This window comes from Solea solea, chromosome 12, assembly GCF_958295425.1.
Source record: "Solea solea chromosome 12, fSolSol10.1, whole genome shotgun sequence".
NCBI classification, from domain to species: domain Eukaryota; kingdom Metazoa; phylum Chordata; class Actinopteri; order Pleuronectiformes; family Soleidae; genus Solea; species Solea solea.
Window position 1 is genome coordinate 4,319,586 of NC_081145.1, and position 15,379 is coordinate 4,334,964.

Here is a 15,379-nt window from a genome sequence, read left to right on the forward strand (position 1 = left end):
ACTCACACTCCATATATCAAGAGAAAAAATAAAACAAGCTACCATTCGTTCTAATGGTGGAAAACACATTTAGCACATGTGTGGATGCATGAGTGTGTGTTGTGCACTTACAAATGGATTACAGTTTGACCCCTGAAATCTCACGTTTTCTTGTATTTTCTGATGTTTACATCGTTTGATTCTTAGTTTCTGCTTTTCTGTTTTTTTCAGAAAAGCAGATATAGAATACATATATAGATATAGATATAAAATACACATTTGGAAGTATTCCTCCGTTTGAAAGTCGCTTCCTGTTTTGTTTTGTAGTCTTGCTTGTGTCCTGTTTCATTAATTTTACTTCCTGCGTTTTCCCTCCTCTGTGAGTGTAAGCCCCGCCCTGATGTGACTCACCTGTCTTCATGAGTTCCACCTCCATGTTCTCTGTTTCTTTGTCAATTCAGTTGCTACTCCTGTTGTGTTTGTATTTGTAACCCTCCCCTCCTGTCTGTGGTTTCATTTTAATTTTTTTTAGTTTTGTTTTTAATTTTAAGCCCTTTTTTAACCTCTGTTTGGATCCTGTTTGTGTCAAAATTGCCTCATCCTAGTTTTTACTTTGTACATCAAGGTCAGCAACTGATGGCACGTGGGCCAAAACTGGCCCGCCAGGGTTTATAACAATAAAGTACAAATAATTTGGAGAGGAAATTTGACACAATAGATCTGTCCCAATAGTCAAGGCTGCATCCTCCAAGTGTGCAGCCTACAAGGCCACTGATGGAAATCACACGCTGTGAGAAATGAGACGGTCTAACTCACAACACTCGCCACTTCCCCGTCTTCTTCTCCTAATACATTTCCGACAGGCTGTACACCGAGAGGTGACACGCTGCCCCCCACAGGTTGAAGTCATGAACAGTTCTTCCTGCCCCTCGAAACCTGAATGCTATTCTGGAAAAACGTTAAAAAATCACATATATTTGAACATATCTAACATCATATATGTAGTTTTAGAACTAATAGTATGTTTTAGTAAGGCCATTTTGTCCAGTTTTGTGTTGTTATTAGTTATATTTTTTATTATTTTTGATGGATATTATTGTATGTAATAGTGGAGTAAATGAAGATGCATCAACACAGATACCAGCGTGTGATGCATTACAATCCTTCCCCTTAAATCATGTTCCATAATCCAATGCTTATATCCTGGAATATTATTCACAAGCAAATTGTATCTCTCTGTTGTGTGGTTTACAAAAAATAAAAAAGTAAAGAAATTCTTCTTCACGTTTTTGAAACAGTTGAACGGTGCATTAGTAACAGAGGCGAGGCAGAGCCTGACATCAGCTGCAGAACTGGGAAAGCAGCTTCAGTGTTTCGTCGGATGAAAACCATCTGGTCAGCAGCAACCATCGACCTTGTACAGCAGCATCATCCTGACCACTGCAACATATGTGAAGTGAAACATGGAAGCGCACTGTCAAACTGACCAAAAGAGAGTGACATCATCACAGGGATAGAATGCAACTGTCAGGGCACGTTCTATGTTTACCCAGACACCGACACTCAAACACAGCCTGGACCTGGGTACCTGCAGATGGTAAAAGGACGAGAGGCAGGCCGAAGAACACCTGGTGCAGGGCATTCCCAGAAGATCTAATAAGGGCAAATGTCCTCTGGGAAGAAGTAGAGACAGTAGCTGTCGATCAGAGGAGATGGAAACTTGCTGCCCGATGTGCATTTGTCGGCCACATGTGAAGGATCTGACGATTCACGTGTCAACGGTGACACATTTTGACAACATCCAGACAACAAATGCACATTTAGAAGACGCAGCCTTGACTATTGAGACACATCTAATGTCTCGATGTCTCGGATCACATCAAAAGGACAAAATGGACAGAGTCAGAGTTGCAAGGACCATTTTTCTGTCGGGTAATTGCATAAAAGAGACTTCAGACTTGACAGGTGAATCACAGAGGGCACCAGTGTGTGTAGTGCCCACTATGACTTTGTTATGATAAGAAATGCAAGAGATATCAGTAATAATATGACAGGTGTCGCAAAAAGAGCCACTTCCTCCGCCCTGACACTGAATTATTTCACTATTTGTCATTGCTATTATAAATATGTTATGATTTCAATATTTGTATTTAGGTTTAATGTAAAAAAAAAAAAGAAATACAGTGACCATGCACATATTTAACGGTTATGCAGAGTTTTAATGAATACCAAGCCTAAGAAGAGAAATATAGCCAACTTTAACACTTAACTGCTTCAAGATGTCTGTCAGACAGTCGAAAGATTTAAGAGGAAAGTCCTGTTTGTTTGTTTGTTTGTTTGTTTGTTTGGAAACAGGCCCAGCTGTTTCCATTTGCTTATCTGAATATTTGTAATGTCAAATCATCAACAACACACTGTCTGATTGTTGGGACGTGTACCAGGGAAAATCGACCTCTGTCAGAAGAAACATAAGCTCCAATACTTCAAATAGTGATTATTAGGATGTCGAACAATGATTATGCTCCTGCTGCCTCTCGCTGAACCAGTGGACAACTAGTGATTCCACCTGATTTTGAAATAACTTCAAGAAACACAGTCCAACGTTCTCTTCTCTCTCTTGTATTACCATTACACCTGTACAAAATAACTTCAAATACTCATTTTCAGTTAATTAAAGTAGATCTGGAGTGTATGTGTTTGTGTGTCCATATCAATTATTGAAAAATATGTCTTGCTTTTGACTTAGTCGTCACATCTGCTGTGTCTGACAGAGGACACTCTGGACATTCATACATAAACACCTCAGTAGTTTATAAGCCTAGTTCAGACTCCGCCCACTGCCAGATCATCTTTTCAGTTTTGCAGCATTTTTTCAGGGTTAGTTCTCTTTGTGTGTTTTATTTACCAGTGAATTTGGTAAATAATTCCCTGGTAATAGTCAGTGTCCACTAAACACTGACTTTTGCCTGAACCCTCTTGTGTTGTGTATTAACTGTGTTCAGGTGGCCTGAACACAGTTAATATTTTGGAAAATCTGTGGAAATTCTGTGGAAAATCTTGTATTTACTTGCACATTATTTATTTCAATAACCATGCAGATGTTTTTTTTTAAGGTCGTCTCAACACATTCCTACAAAATACAGCAGCACACGTCAGCACAACTCTGCGGGAAACGGGAGGGAATGGAGTGGACATTGGAAAGCGATCAGATGTTTGACACCACTGACGTCATCAGTGCTGTTGCACTTCACTGATGCTCTGACGCCGCGTGTACAGTGTGTGTGTGTGTGTGTGTGTGTGTGTGTGTGTGTGTGCGAGGGTGTTGTCCTGAGGAAGTGTCCGCCCTGACACTGAAACTCCCCACAGGGAGGGATGACACCACTTTAACCTGTCCACCTATAACCCTAATCTTCTTAGGTAACTGTCTGGAACACACTGTCACATCTGCCAAGAGACACACACACACACACACACACACACACACACACACACACAGAGCTGGAGAGAGAGCAGGAATCTGGCTGTATCAGTGATACACTGCAGAAATTACCCTCAACTGTGATCATTATTTTGCTCTTTAAAGAAAAACTGAAACTGGCAAGCTAGAAAGTAACCGAATATTAAGAAAGACACACCTTTAACATTACAAAATATTGGTTTACAGTAAACTCACAAATTGGCCTGTGGCTGGGTTTTAACTCTAAAAGCCAGCGTAATCAAGTAAAGGCCTGTTTTAAGTTCAGTATTATAGCCGAGCAAAAATGTGCTTACCCCACTGGCAGGTTCTTTGTGTTAAAACAGTTACATTTGGCTTATTTCTAGTGGGGCTGTTTCTGCAGTGACTCCAACAAACTCTCGTTCTGCATCCACCGTCTCCGCTCTCACCTCAAATGAATGTGACCTCTGTGTGCACTTGGCTCTGACCCCGCCACGAGAAAAAGGGTGGATTTGGACCAGAGCATGTCTGCGTGTAAACGTAGGTGAGAAATCAATGTTTACTTCCAAATCAGCCGGGGAATTGAGACTGCACGCTCCTGTCTAGGAGACATGCAGCATGAACATCCCGCCCTGCTGCCGAAACACAAATACAGCTGCTAGTTCTTTCCTCTCTGCAGACGTGACACACATGTCAGGAGTAATTCCCATTAATCAAGTCGTGCAAACCTTTTTATCTCTTCTCCGGTATTCAAATATTCTTAAAAATGTGTCTAGGGAACATGAACGTCAGGAGCCATGGTTTGTTCCTGCAGCAGCTGTATCTTGTTTGTTAAAATGCTCTTTCGCTATCAGTACAGTGTGTGTGTGTGTGTGTGTGTGTGTGTGTGTGTGTAGTTACTGTAATACTAAAATAAGTCATGTTTACACTGGTCTACCTGTTCACTAACCACTGTGCCCTACATGTGCTCTGGCAGCACAGTAGCAGAGTCTTCATAACACGCCAGAGAACTACGTACGCTCCCGCGACGGAGACAATAAACAGAAGTGAACAAGTGAGTCACAGAAAAAATGTCCAACAAAGTGCAGCCAGAATTCACAGTTCTGCAACAAATCCTGATTTTTAGTGTTTTTGGGCAGTGGATGTTTGACGCAAGTGCTGACTGGAGGGGGGACGTAGCAGCTGTGAATGCTCAGGCTTTTAATCAGTCCAGTTAGTGTTATTGTTCTGTTTGTCCTCTGTGAGCCATGGATGGACGAATGGACAAAGAAATGTAGGGAGCTTTCCTTTTTTGGGGAACATTGGTGTTGTCAATGTTTTCCTGGCTGATGGAACTATTGATTCTGTGCTAACCATCTCACCATTTCATCAAATTAACACAAAGTACAGATGAAAGGCTCCGTCTGTCTCCACCTTTTCTGGAGACTATAAATCGTACAAATGGGCCTTTTAGCTTCCAAACTGTCACTGTTGGTATTTGTAACACAAGCATCACTTACAGCTATGTTGTGAAAGTTCTTTATGTCTACTAGGGATGTCCCAATACAACTTTTTCACTTCCGATACAATACCGATATTGCAGCCTTGAGTATTGGCCGATACCGATATTGATTTGATACGATATCAGCACGAATCATACATACTTTAATTACATATTTTGCAGTGAGGAATGTTAGAATAGGCTTGATTAAGTAATATTACTTAAACAGAGAACAATAGTCAGTAACATAGGTATGAGAAAAACTGACCCATTTATTATTAACCAATGGGTTACATACATTTTTACCTTCAACATAAGAATAGTTGATTTTTTGCCATGTTAATTTCATGCAGTCTATGGTTAATTTCATCAGGAGGAAAGTACCAAGTGCTAATGGGGGTGTTTTCAGAGCACTCGTGTTTCACAGGTAACAGCGTGTCTTCAGAGAACACCCATCTTGTTTTCACTATTGTGGATTAGCCCTACCCACTCTGGGTGAGTGACTTGTCCCGCAGGTAAACCCGGAGCCCGGCCCCGCAGACGTACTTAGCTCCGTGTGTGTAGCTTCAGGACATATTTAAAACACAGGAAGCTCTTGGTATGGCTGGTTTTTGGGGTACAATTAACAAACGGAGGCTGTTTAAAGTCGACAGGTGGCGCTGGTTTATGAAATAATGTTGTTTTAGCGGCTAGCCTCATGATGAGCTAGTGTGGTGCTAATGGCTAACTCGCGCTCGCTGTGCCGCTTCGTAGCCTCAGATTTCAGAGGTTAAAGAAAAATGTTTCATCTCTGAAATAACAGTAGCACACACGCTGTTGTTGTGATCATGTGGGCTCTACATGCATTCAACACGCAGAGTGCACAGTCCGATATAATCAGATATGCGTTTTTTGGCTGATATCGGACCGATATCCGATATCAATATCGGATCGGGACATCCCTAATGTCTACTGATCTACTGATCTTGCTAACCAGATATGGCGTGTGTTTTCCACCTTCCTCAGATCAGTCATCAAACAAATAAATGTCACATACTCAGGGTTGCCACACCTTGGTTGACATAAAATTCAAGGACTTTTCAAGGATTTTCCGTGATCAATTTCCTCAAATTCAAGGCAGCTTAAGAGCCTCTTCGTCCATGGCGTCCACTTTCATTGATTTGCAGCACGAGCTGCATCTGGACAAATGATTGTCCTTGGGATCTTGGGTGAGTGACTCGTCTTGGAATTTTGGAATTTTAATTTTCCAGGCATCACGTCATTCCACTCTCTCTTACTTAATGTTACTCGCTCATTGTTCTGCGTGGACTCTCATGTCAATGGCAGAGAGAGAGAGAGAGAGTGGACAGTATCCACAACACCGCTAGTAATTATGACTCCACAGGTCTAGTCTACGTACATCAAGCAGTGCAGGGCATGAAACAGTAGGTGGTCTAGAGAAAACAATATTTGGATGAAATAATTAAACAAATACATAAATAATATGTAGGTTAATATATTGACTAGATCTGAAACGTGAACATTCTAAAAACATTCTTTTTCATCAGGCAGAAATGAGTTGACCTAGACGATCTGAGCAGCTGCTGTGTTCCATATGTTTAGCAGACTGCTGCTACAGTGAATAATGATGGGGTGGCAGGCGGGAGACATTTACCTAAATATCAACTTCACTTCTTTCGTCAACAAAATTTGAGCACTTTCAATGACCCATGTCTATTTTAAACTTTCAAGTGCCTTGAAATTTTGCTTAGTTCACAAACTTTCAAGGATTTCAAGGATACAGTTTAAAGTCTCTCTATTAAATCAGATCTTGAATTTTACAGTGACATTCTTGCCTGTCAAACTAAACAACTTTAAAATGAGTCCATTCTACTGTTCATGTGCTTCATGTTGCACAAACTGTCTCTATGTTTATTATTCTACTTCTTTTTCAAAGTTCTATTTTTGCATTTGAGAAATAAAACATCTAACAAGAGAGAGACACGAGGATGTGAAGAGAAGTGACCACTGGGCGACACACATGCTGAGTGAGGGCTCCACCTCTTCACACACACACACACACACACACTCCACTGAGAGTTCGAGGGCGCCTCTCTCTCTCTGTCTCTCTCTCTGCGTGTGTGTGTGTGTGTGTGTGTGTTTAACAACAATTTAAGGGGAGTGGAGACTCAGTAACCTCAGGAAGTTTTCACTTTACTCTTCATCCACTTCACTTTCTGTCCTCACGCGCACGTGTCCGTGTCTCTCGCGCTCGCTTCTCTTTGTTTTTCCTTTAATTGAGGACAGTGACGTGGGCATTTGCAGCGCGTGACAGGAGGACGCCACAGAACAGCGCGCAGGTAAGAAAAAAGAAAGAATAAAAGAAAGAAAAACACAACAGTGTCAGGTTAAAGTAAATGAATGTGCGGTTTTCACGTGAGGTGGCTCTGTCCCGTTGATCTTTTAAAGTCATTAACTCAGTTAACTTGTCGTAAAGCAGGTCGTAATTAGTGATTAGTGAGTTATGCTTGTTTAGAGTTAATTGATTAACAATAACTTTAGTGCAGGGATTTGTTTTTATTACTTGACAAGAAAGTTTCTAAATGTACAAACTTTCTCGATAATTATAACAGATTGTCTGATTTATTGTTCCACATACAGAAATCATTGAGACTGTATCATTTCGATTTGTACACATTTTGAAGATATCATTATTGGGGTTTGAGAAACACTGGTCAACAATAACATGTCTTTATTTTAGTTCGTCTTATTTGCAACACCCAGTATAAAGCCATCCAAAGAAACTGATTTATAAGTGTTTATATCAAATGTTAGATTGAAATGATCTTTTCAGATAACTTTATTAAAATTGTATATGAAATAAAGATGCTGGATAATTGTATCTAATCTCCTTTTCTCTAAAGTCTTAATAATGTACGTAATAATGCGTTAATCCAGTGTGTTTACTGGCAGGTAGAAGAAACGTTAGAGGCTCAGTTAATGCAGAATAATCATTATATATATTCTCACTGGTTTCACAGAAAGATAGTTGAGACACTTGATTTGCTGTAGTTAATCTGCTTCAAGTTCACACTCAGGTCTGGTCCTTTCTCCTCTGACCTCTGGCATCAACAGTCTCTCTCTGGATATTTTCTCTTTTTTAAGATCATTCTCTGTAAACACTCGAGATAGTTCCCAGTAGATCAGCATTTTCTGAGATACTCAGACCAGCCCATCTTGACACCAACACCCATGTCTCTTAAATCACTTTTTTTTCTGCTCAGTTTGAACATCAGCAGCTTGTCTTTACCATGCCTAAATGCAGTGGGCTGTGGCTCTTTGAATGTGTGAAATTGTATTTATAACGTTATTGTGAAGCCCAAAGCACTCCCGTTAGCCCACAGTTATTCTCACTCTCATATCTGTTCATTTGAGTCTCCAGCACCTGTTTTCACTTTCTAAAGGTTTATCAAACTCTCCCTGCATGAGTTTTTTAGTGGAGCAGGTTGTTGTGAAATCGTCCAGGGAAACTGTCAGAGAAGGGGAGAGGTTGCACTTGTGTGCATATATTGATGTTTCTGGCAGTGTTTCAGGCTCTTTGATCAGCATATCTGAGGTGAATTATGCATATAGATTCTTTCGCTTCAGGCCACAGAAGAACGACCCAGAAAAAACCTGTCTGATTTTCCCCATGTAAACACTGTCCAGTTGCTGATGCTTTCAGCCAGACTGCTGTATATACACACAGCTGCAGGTTTACTCCACTGCCGGTGAAGTCACAGTCTGGAGCTCTGCACTCACAGGACTTTGAAGGAGACTTTTGCAAAGGTGTAAACTTAACGTTTCCTCTTTCTGTGGAAGAAAACACCGTGTACTAAATAACTGTGCAGTATTTGAATCTTCTCCTTTGTGTGGCGTGCACGGACGGATCCAGCATGACTGTGAAAGTCACATCATCAGTATTCAGCTGTGTTTTGAATGGCCTGCAGCACCATTCCTGCGCTCTGTGACAGCGTTATACAGTTCATGCCAAGGCTTCTTTTTTTTTTTCCTGGACGCTGATGAAAACTTAAAAAAAACTGAACGAGCACGTTCTCCAGAACAAAACAGGCTTTGAGTGAAAAGCGTCACTAAAAACATAGTCGTAGCGATGCTGCACACTGGTGCGGCCTTATAAGGCCATGTTTCCAGAATTCTTGGGTGCAGACGGACAGACAGCGAGGGCACCTTTACTGCAGTGGTGATGTTAGTATGTTTAGAGAGTCTGTGCAGCAGCTAGGTGCCAATGACTCGCTGACAGACAGCCAGGCTGGGATCATCTGCCCTGCAGCTCTTTGTGTTTCCTCCTTCAATCATGAAATAATCCTGTGTTTCCCACACTTTCTGTTTGGGAATCGTCAAAAACGCCACGATACGATATTCTCACGATATTTAAGTCACAACACATTTTTACACTTGTGGGTATTTGCGAAATCATATATTGCGATATACTCACACAACAGCTGTGGTGAGAGTGAGCACTTAGAGCACCATCTAGTGGACTGAAACGTCAATTGATACATTTTTTTGCTAATCGTAACATTAGTAAAACACAAAATATCGCGATATTTCCCTGTATTGATCCCCCCACCGACCACCCCTAATGGGCATCCACTCTTTAAAGATGGCAAATTATCATGACTTAAATCACAATATATATCATGACAAGAGCAAATTTGTATGGCTGATAAATTAATTAAAACAACATGGTTTTAAAATTGAGAATGAGCTGATACGATACTCGGTATCGGTCCAATACTGGTCAAAATCCCTGGATCGGATAAAGAGGATCGAGAAAAATGCAAAATCCGATACAGTTTAAAAGGTCGAAGAAGAGTGTTGATGGAAACTGCTATGGCTATCAGTAAATACGCTAGGTGGTGTTATCGGTATTGCAAGTGGTATCATGCCGTCCCTAATTAAATATATACACATAAATCTTGACTTGAAAGGTTGGGGAAAATTCAGCGAATTTGTTTAGGGACAAAAAACAAATTTCCCGTGACTCATCTGTGGGTCCCGCCCCAGAATCACTGACCTAATCTACTAAAGCTTTTTAGATACATGGGTGGCCTAGATGACTAAAAATGTATAATTTATCATGTTTTTTTTTTTCTTAAAGTCAGCAGTAATGGTATCATATCATGGTTTTAGAAAAAAAACTATACATTCCATTTAAATGCTTCCTCTTCTCACTGATGTTCTCTTTTGGACCTGGGTCTCCTCTGACTTGATTGATTCTCAGTGGCACATGTGAACCTGAAAGAACCTGAAAGAAAGCAAAGATACTGTTGCTGCCAACTAACAGTAACCACCGTAACTGCTGACTTTGGCGACACGTCGACCAAACTCAAACTCTCCCGCTTCTCTTCAAACGCTGTTGTGAAAATATTTTGCGCCCCCCAATGTCTGCGTTGTTGAAAACCATGGCGTGTAGCAAAGCACAGGACATCTCCGCGTGCATCATAAGACGTAGACATAAAAAAACAACTCTAATAACACAGGAAACAGTTCCTCGAAAGTTCAACTCTTGCTAAAAGGATAACTATCGCGATAGCCGTGTTTGTAGCATTGGACATGTGACTTTATTCAGTGGTGGAAAACCTTTGATTTAAGCATTTACTGGTTATTGTTACATTCATATTGTTTGACAAGAAGGCCTTAATGTGGTACGTTGCAAATTGAATCAAGGATTTGGAGAATCATGAAACCCAGAGTGCATGGGTTTTCTTTGGGCCCTCCGGGTTCCTAACATGAAGACGATTAGGTTAATTGGACACTCTGAAGTGACTGTAGGTGTGAATGTGTGAGTGAATGGTTGTTTATCTGTGTACGTTGGCCCTGTGATGGACTGGCGAGGGTGCACCCCGCCTTTTGCCCTATGTCAGCTGGGAATGGCTCCAGCTCCCCATGAGCCTCATGTGGAGGATAAAGCGGTAGACAATAAGCGAGTTAATCTCCTCTCTGGCTGTCTCTCACATTTAATTCATTTAATTTCCCAGAATAAGCGTCTTTCGGCGGGATTATTGCTTCCTGCTCATAAAGTGAGACTTACGATGAACTGCTGCTTTAGCCTTAGCCTAGCTTAGACTTTACCTCAAAGTTGTTGGGAAACAATACCTTGGTAAATGGTAGATTAACTTTCAATTTCAAGGACGGTGGCCTTGTGATCAGGTTTCATGGTAAATTAGATTACTGCCATTGTGTGCTACTGTGTAGGGCTGTCGCAATAATCGCACAAATGAGATATCGCAGAATGAACGAGACTATAATAGCGCTAAATTGCCCGTGATGTCATCTGTGTAAATATCCTTCATTTCACATTAAAAAGCCAAAGAAATAAACCAGGTATTATTTGAAATGAAAGGTAATAATAACCGGATTTAAGGATGATGTAATATAACAGTAGATGTTTATATCTACTTTCCCTCTCCTTTGAGATCAACATCCCAAAAGAAAACTTTTCATGAGTACAAACTGTGTGCAGCTTTATGTGCCCATATATCTTGTGTATGGATACAGCCTAAAAATATCCAGATAGTATTTTTAGTGCTGCCCACTCCTAAACTGATAAAGCACTCCACACATTTTTAGGAGACAGTAATGCTCTTGAGAGGAGTCGTTCCATAGCATTCATAGGTGTATCTTCAGGCTGTCAGGAGGTAAGTGTAAGCACTTACAACTGTCACTCTCTCATGCTTTTCTCTTATCGCTGACATCTGCTTACGTCACGATGGTATTGGCTTTCACGTAAACACAAAGTCACAGTCACTCACATGTACATACATGCAGGCGCTCGAACACATCCCCGGGTCATGCCCTGCTCAACACGTGTAGAATTACTCGCTCTGTTGTTGTCCCTTATCAAACGAAATGTTCATGCATGTGACGTAGCCTTGGTTACATGGTTTGAACGGTCTGTTGACTTGATGTTTTTCTGTTTCCGTCTTCTCTATGCATGCGAGTTAAACCACCGATCCAGTCCCACGCCAAACCCTTACACACACAGGCTGGTTTCCATAACTTCAGAGGACATTACATTGACTTACTTTCACTTCCTGGGAGCTACTACTGTCCTAACCCTAACCTTAACCCCATCCTGACCATACAACATCTCTTCCATAATGTGACTGTGTAAAGGTCCCCACAACATGAGTAATACCTGGAATACACACACTCTCTCTCACCTCTCTGTTCACCCTTCTGTGACAGTCAACAAGAGCTGGCACTGTCTCACTCTCATATGGCTGAGCTGAGTACTTTGTATTCTCCTCCACAAAGATTGTGGGGGATTTAAGTGCAACATTAACCATAAAGCATGTCTATACAAAAGGCAGCATAAGGACTATTATCTGTCTGTGGTTGGATTTGGTTACCATACCAGCATTCACTGTAGTATTCTATTACCACTCTTTTCAGATAACAGCTTTGGGAAGGAGAAAATCTAAATACGCTGGACCTCAGGGCTGCAATTGTATCCATCTCTTTGGGATTTTCCCTGCAGGCATACTCTTGATTTCCAAAATGGAAAGAATTCTGAAGGAATGTCCTCTTGTCTGAGCATAGAAATTCACTTATTTCATACAAGTACAGTCACCGTCTGACTCTGTAGGTGGGGTTTCCATCATCCATTCATCATGTGTATGCACATCACATTCGATGTGCACACAAAAGCTAAATGACTTTTCAGAAAGTAAAAATTCATATTGAATAACTATAAAAAAACAGCGTAATCTGTCAATAAAGACAAGAGGAGGTGGATTGATGAGGAAACTACAACATTCTCAACTACAATTATAGATACAAGCAGCAACAAAACACCAGCATGTATCAATAGCTACTGTTACTCTTTATTTACGTCATAAAGTTGTGGCTTGTAAATCTTCGGACTTTTGCTACACCAACTGTTTGTCTTTGTGACCTTAAAGTAGTGAATTTGCATTTTTTTCACTGTATTTTTATAAATAAATGATTCAACCAAGCTACTGTCGTGATTCACAACATGGCCTGAATTATTCTCTGAAACAAAGGATTGCAACTCATAAACAAAACAATCTGTATATTATTTTCTTCTTGTGAAAACGACGACTGTTGTTTCCCAAAACTCTAAAATAATGTCCCCAAATGTCTTTTTTTTCCCTCAAACTAAAGATATATGTATATTTTTTCTCATTTCTTTATCATATTTAGCTAAGAACCACATTAAAATTGATTAAATCAATCCATTAATATGCTGTTAAAATCAGCAATACTTAAATCATGATTCACCTTAAAATTCTATTTATTTTTTCCACACGCTAAATAAATGATTTATTTCTTATTTCGTTGTAATATGGAGCTAACAGATGGGAACATATTCACATTTAAGAAGCTGAAAAGTCTCAAAAGGCTCATCAAAAATAATTTGATATTAATATAATGTTAATATTATTGCAGCTTTACTCAGAGAAAACCTCACATAAAGTCTTTTTTGTTCAAGCTCAATTGCAGTAACGGTTGGTTTCAGTGGGGCTTTCACTACTCAGGCTGCATGTGAATATAAGATTTATTAGAATGTAAACGGCTGCAGGAAATACAGACTTTGCTAATGGAGAGGGATCAAATGATCGCTCCTCTGCTCCATGGAGAGGTATTGGATATCCTTACCTCACATGTTGTCCAATGCGCTCATTCATTATTTGGGAAACATTTACTGCAGCATTTTAAACTTCAAAGACCATCTCTGTCTGAATCACCATGTTTTGATTATTGAAGTTTTGCATGCAAGGCTACGTTTCAGCGATTTATTTAGCTTTTTTTTGGAAGTGAAATGTAATTTCCCGAGAGAAGAGAACGCAACGCTGATAGATTCAGGTTTCGCTTCGATAAGGTATGGTAATGTTTTGGGTTGAATTCTGAAATGAAATGCAGCTTGGCTTCCTCTGTTGACTTTATGACGTTTAGTAAACAAATCACAGGGAAATGAGCAAATCGTACAATTAAAGTTGCCAAATAGCCTCAGTATGTTGATGTCATTGGAGAAAAATCTTGTGTCACATGTTTCATATTTACATTGGAGCTTATAGGAAAACACCAAGTGTGTATGTTAACATTGTTAAAGGGAATTGTTTGGACAGGGCAGGGAGGAGGTGAGAGTCTTCATATCAATATTTATGATTTCTTAATGAGCGTAACAGAGCCATTTTACTTTGTTTCCTAAAGACATTTCGCCTGTCATAGAAAGTGGAACAATGTAATGTTTACATCTTTGTAACTGTAGTTTATAACCAAAACAACATCTTTTGAAATGTAATACTCCGTGCATTAGCTTTATAGTTTGTATAGAGTGAAAACACAAACGCTGCTGCCCAGTGGAAGTCCTGTATTTCCCCTTACTAGACATGAACTCACACAGACCCACGTGGGAATTACATGCTTGCTTAAGTGCGGGCCAAAAAAGATGATTGACTATTCCCGACAAAACCAACAAAAGTCTTGAGAGAGGTACAAACAATTACCTATATTATTGTGTCGGGTCAGTGGCTGTGGTCGGGGAATAAAGACAAATAGCTGTGCTAATGCACTCCGTCCCGTGGAGATTGAGGGGTTTGATAAAAGTGTTCTTGAAGGGGCACCTTGATTGTTGCTAAATGCCTGACTGGGGGTGGTCTTGGTATGAAAATGAACACTTTTCACCATCTGCTCCTTTCGCTTGTCAACTGGAAGTTTCTACTGGAAATATTTTATCTTTTAAAACTTCAGCGACTTTAAATGACTCGCCTCAATTTCTTGATTTTGGATCATTGCTGATCGTTGGCCAAGTGGAAAGGGAGCCTTGGCTTGGAGCTCGGCGGGTTGCCATTTCGAGTCCCTGCCAGGTTGGGGTCTGGGGTGCCCCTGAGCAAGGTACCCAATCCCCATTGCTCATTGTTAATTGGACACTCTAAATTGTGGGGGGGCACATCCATTGTACTCGCTTGGGAAGCCTGGATAGATGGGAGGGTTACATCAGTGAGGGCATCCGGCGTAAAAAAATCTCTGCTGAATCATATCTGCGGATCATCTGGTGTGGCGACCCCTAGAGGTGGAGAAGCTGAAAGGTTGATTAGTGATCGGTGCTGGTGAATGGCTAATATGGCACATTTTCTGTTGCGATACTGTATGTGTTTGATGTTGAGGCCACACTGGAGTATTTCATTTTCTGAGATGACACTTATGCGGCGCTATATCTTTGGCACGAGTGCCTCATTTCTGGCCGCTAGCTTTGAATCTGTCATCTGTCATTGCCGTCAGAATTGTTTTTCCATAACCCCCTGCACCGCGTGCTGGCCGTGCTGCCAAAGACAACAGGGAACAGGCTGTGGGCAGGAAATGGAGGCGTTAGCTTAACCCACATGGCACAAGCTCTCTCTCCCCTTTTGTTTCTCACTCTCTTTCACTATAGAATTTTCATTCATTCATTTGTCAACTGCTTTATCCTCCACATG

General features: G+C 40.6%; 1 protein-coding gene across 1 annotated transcript in view; it reads left to right on the forward strand.

Moving 5' to 3' along the window:
• Positions 1–7,005: 7,005 nt before the first annotated feature.
• Positions 7,006–15,379, forward strand: part of sema3d (sema domain, immunoglobulin domain (Ig), short basic domain, secreted, (semaphorin) 3D) — a 51,366-nt gene continuing 42,992 nt past the window's right edge. The window contains exon 1 of the mRNA XM_058645883.1: positions 7,006–7,234. The gene's annotated coding sequence lies outside the window, so the exon portion shown is untranslated. The remainder of the gene's footprint in view (positions 7,235–15,379) is intronic.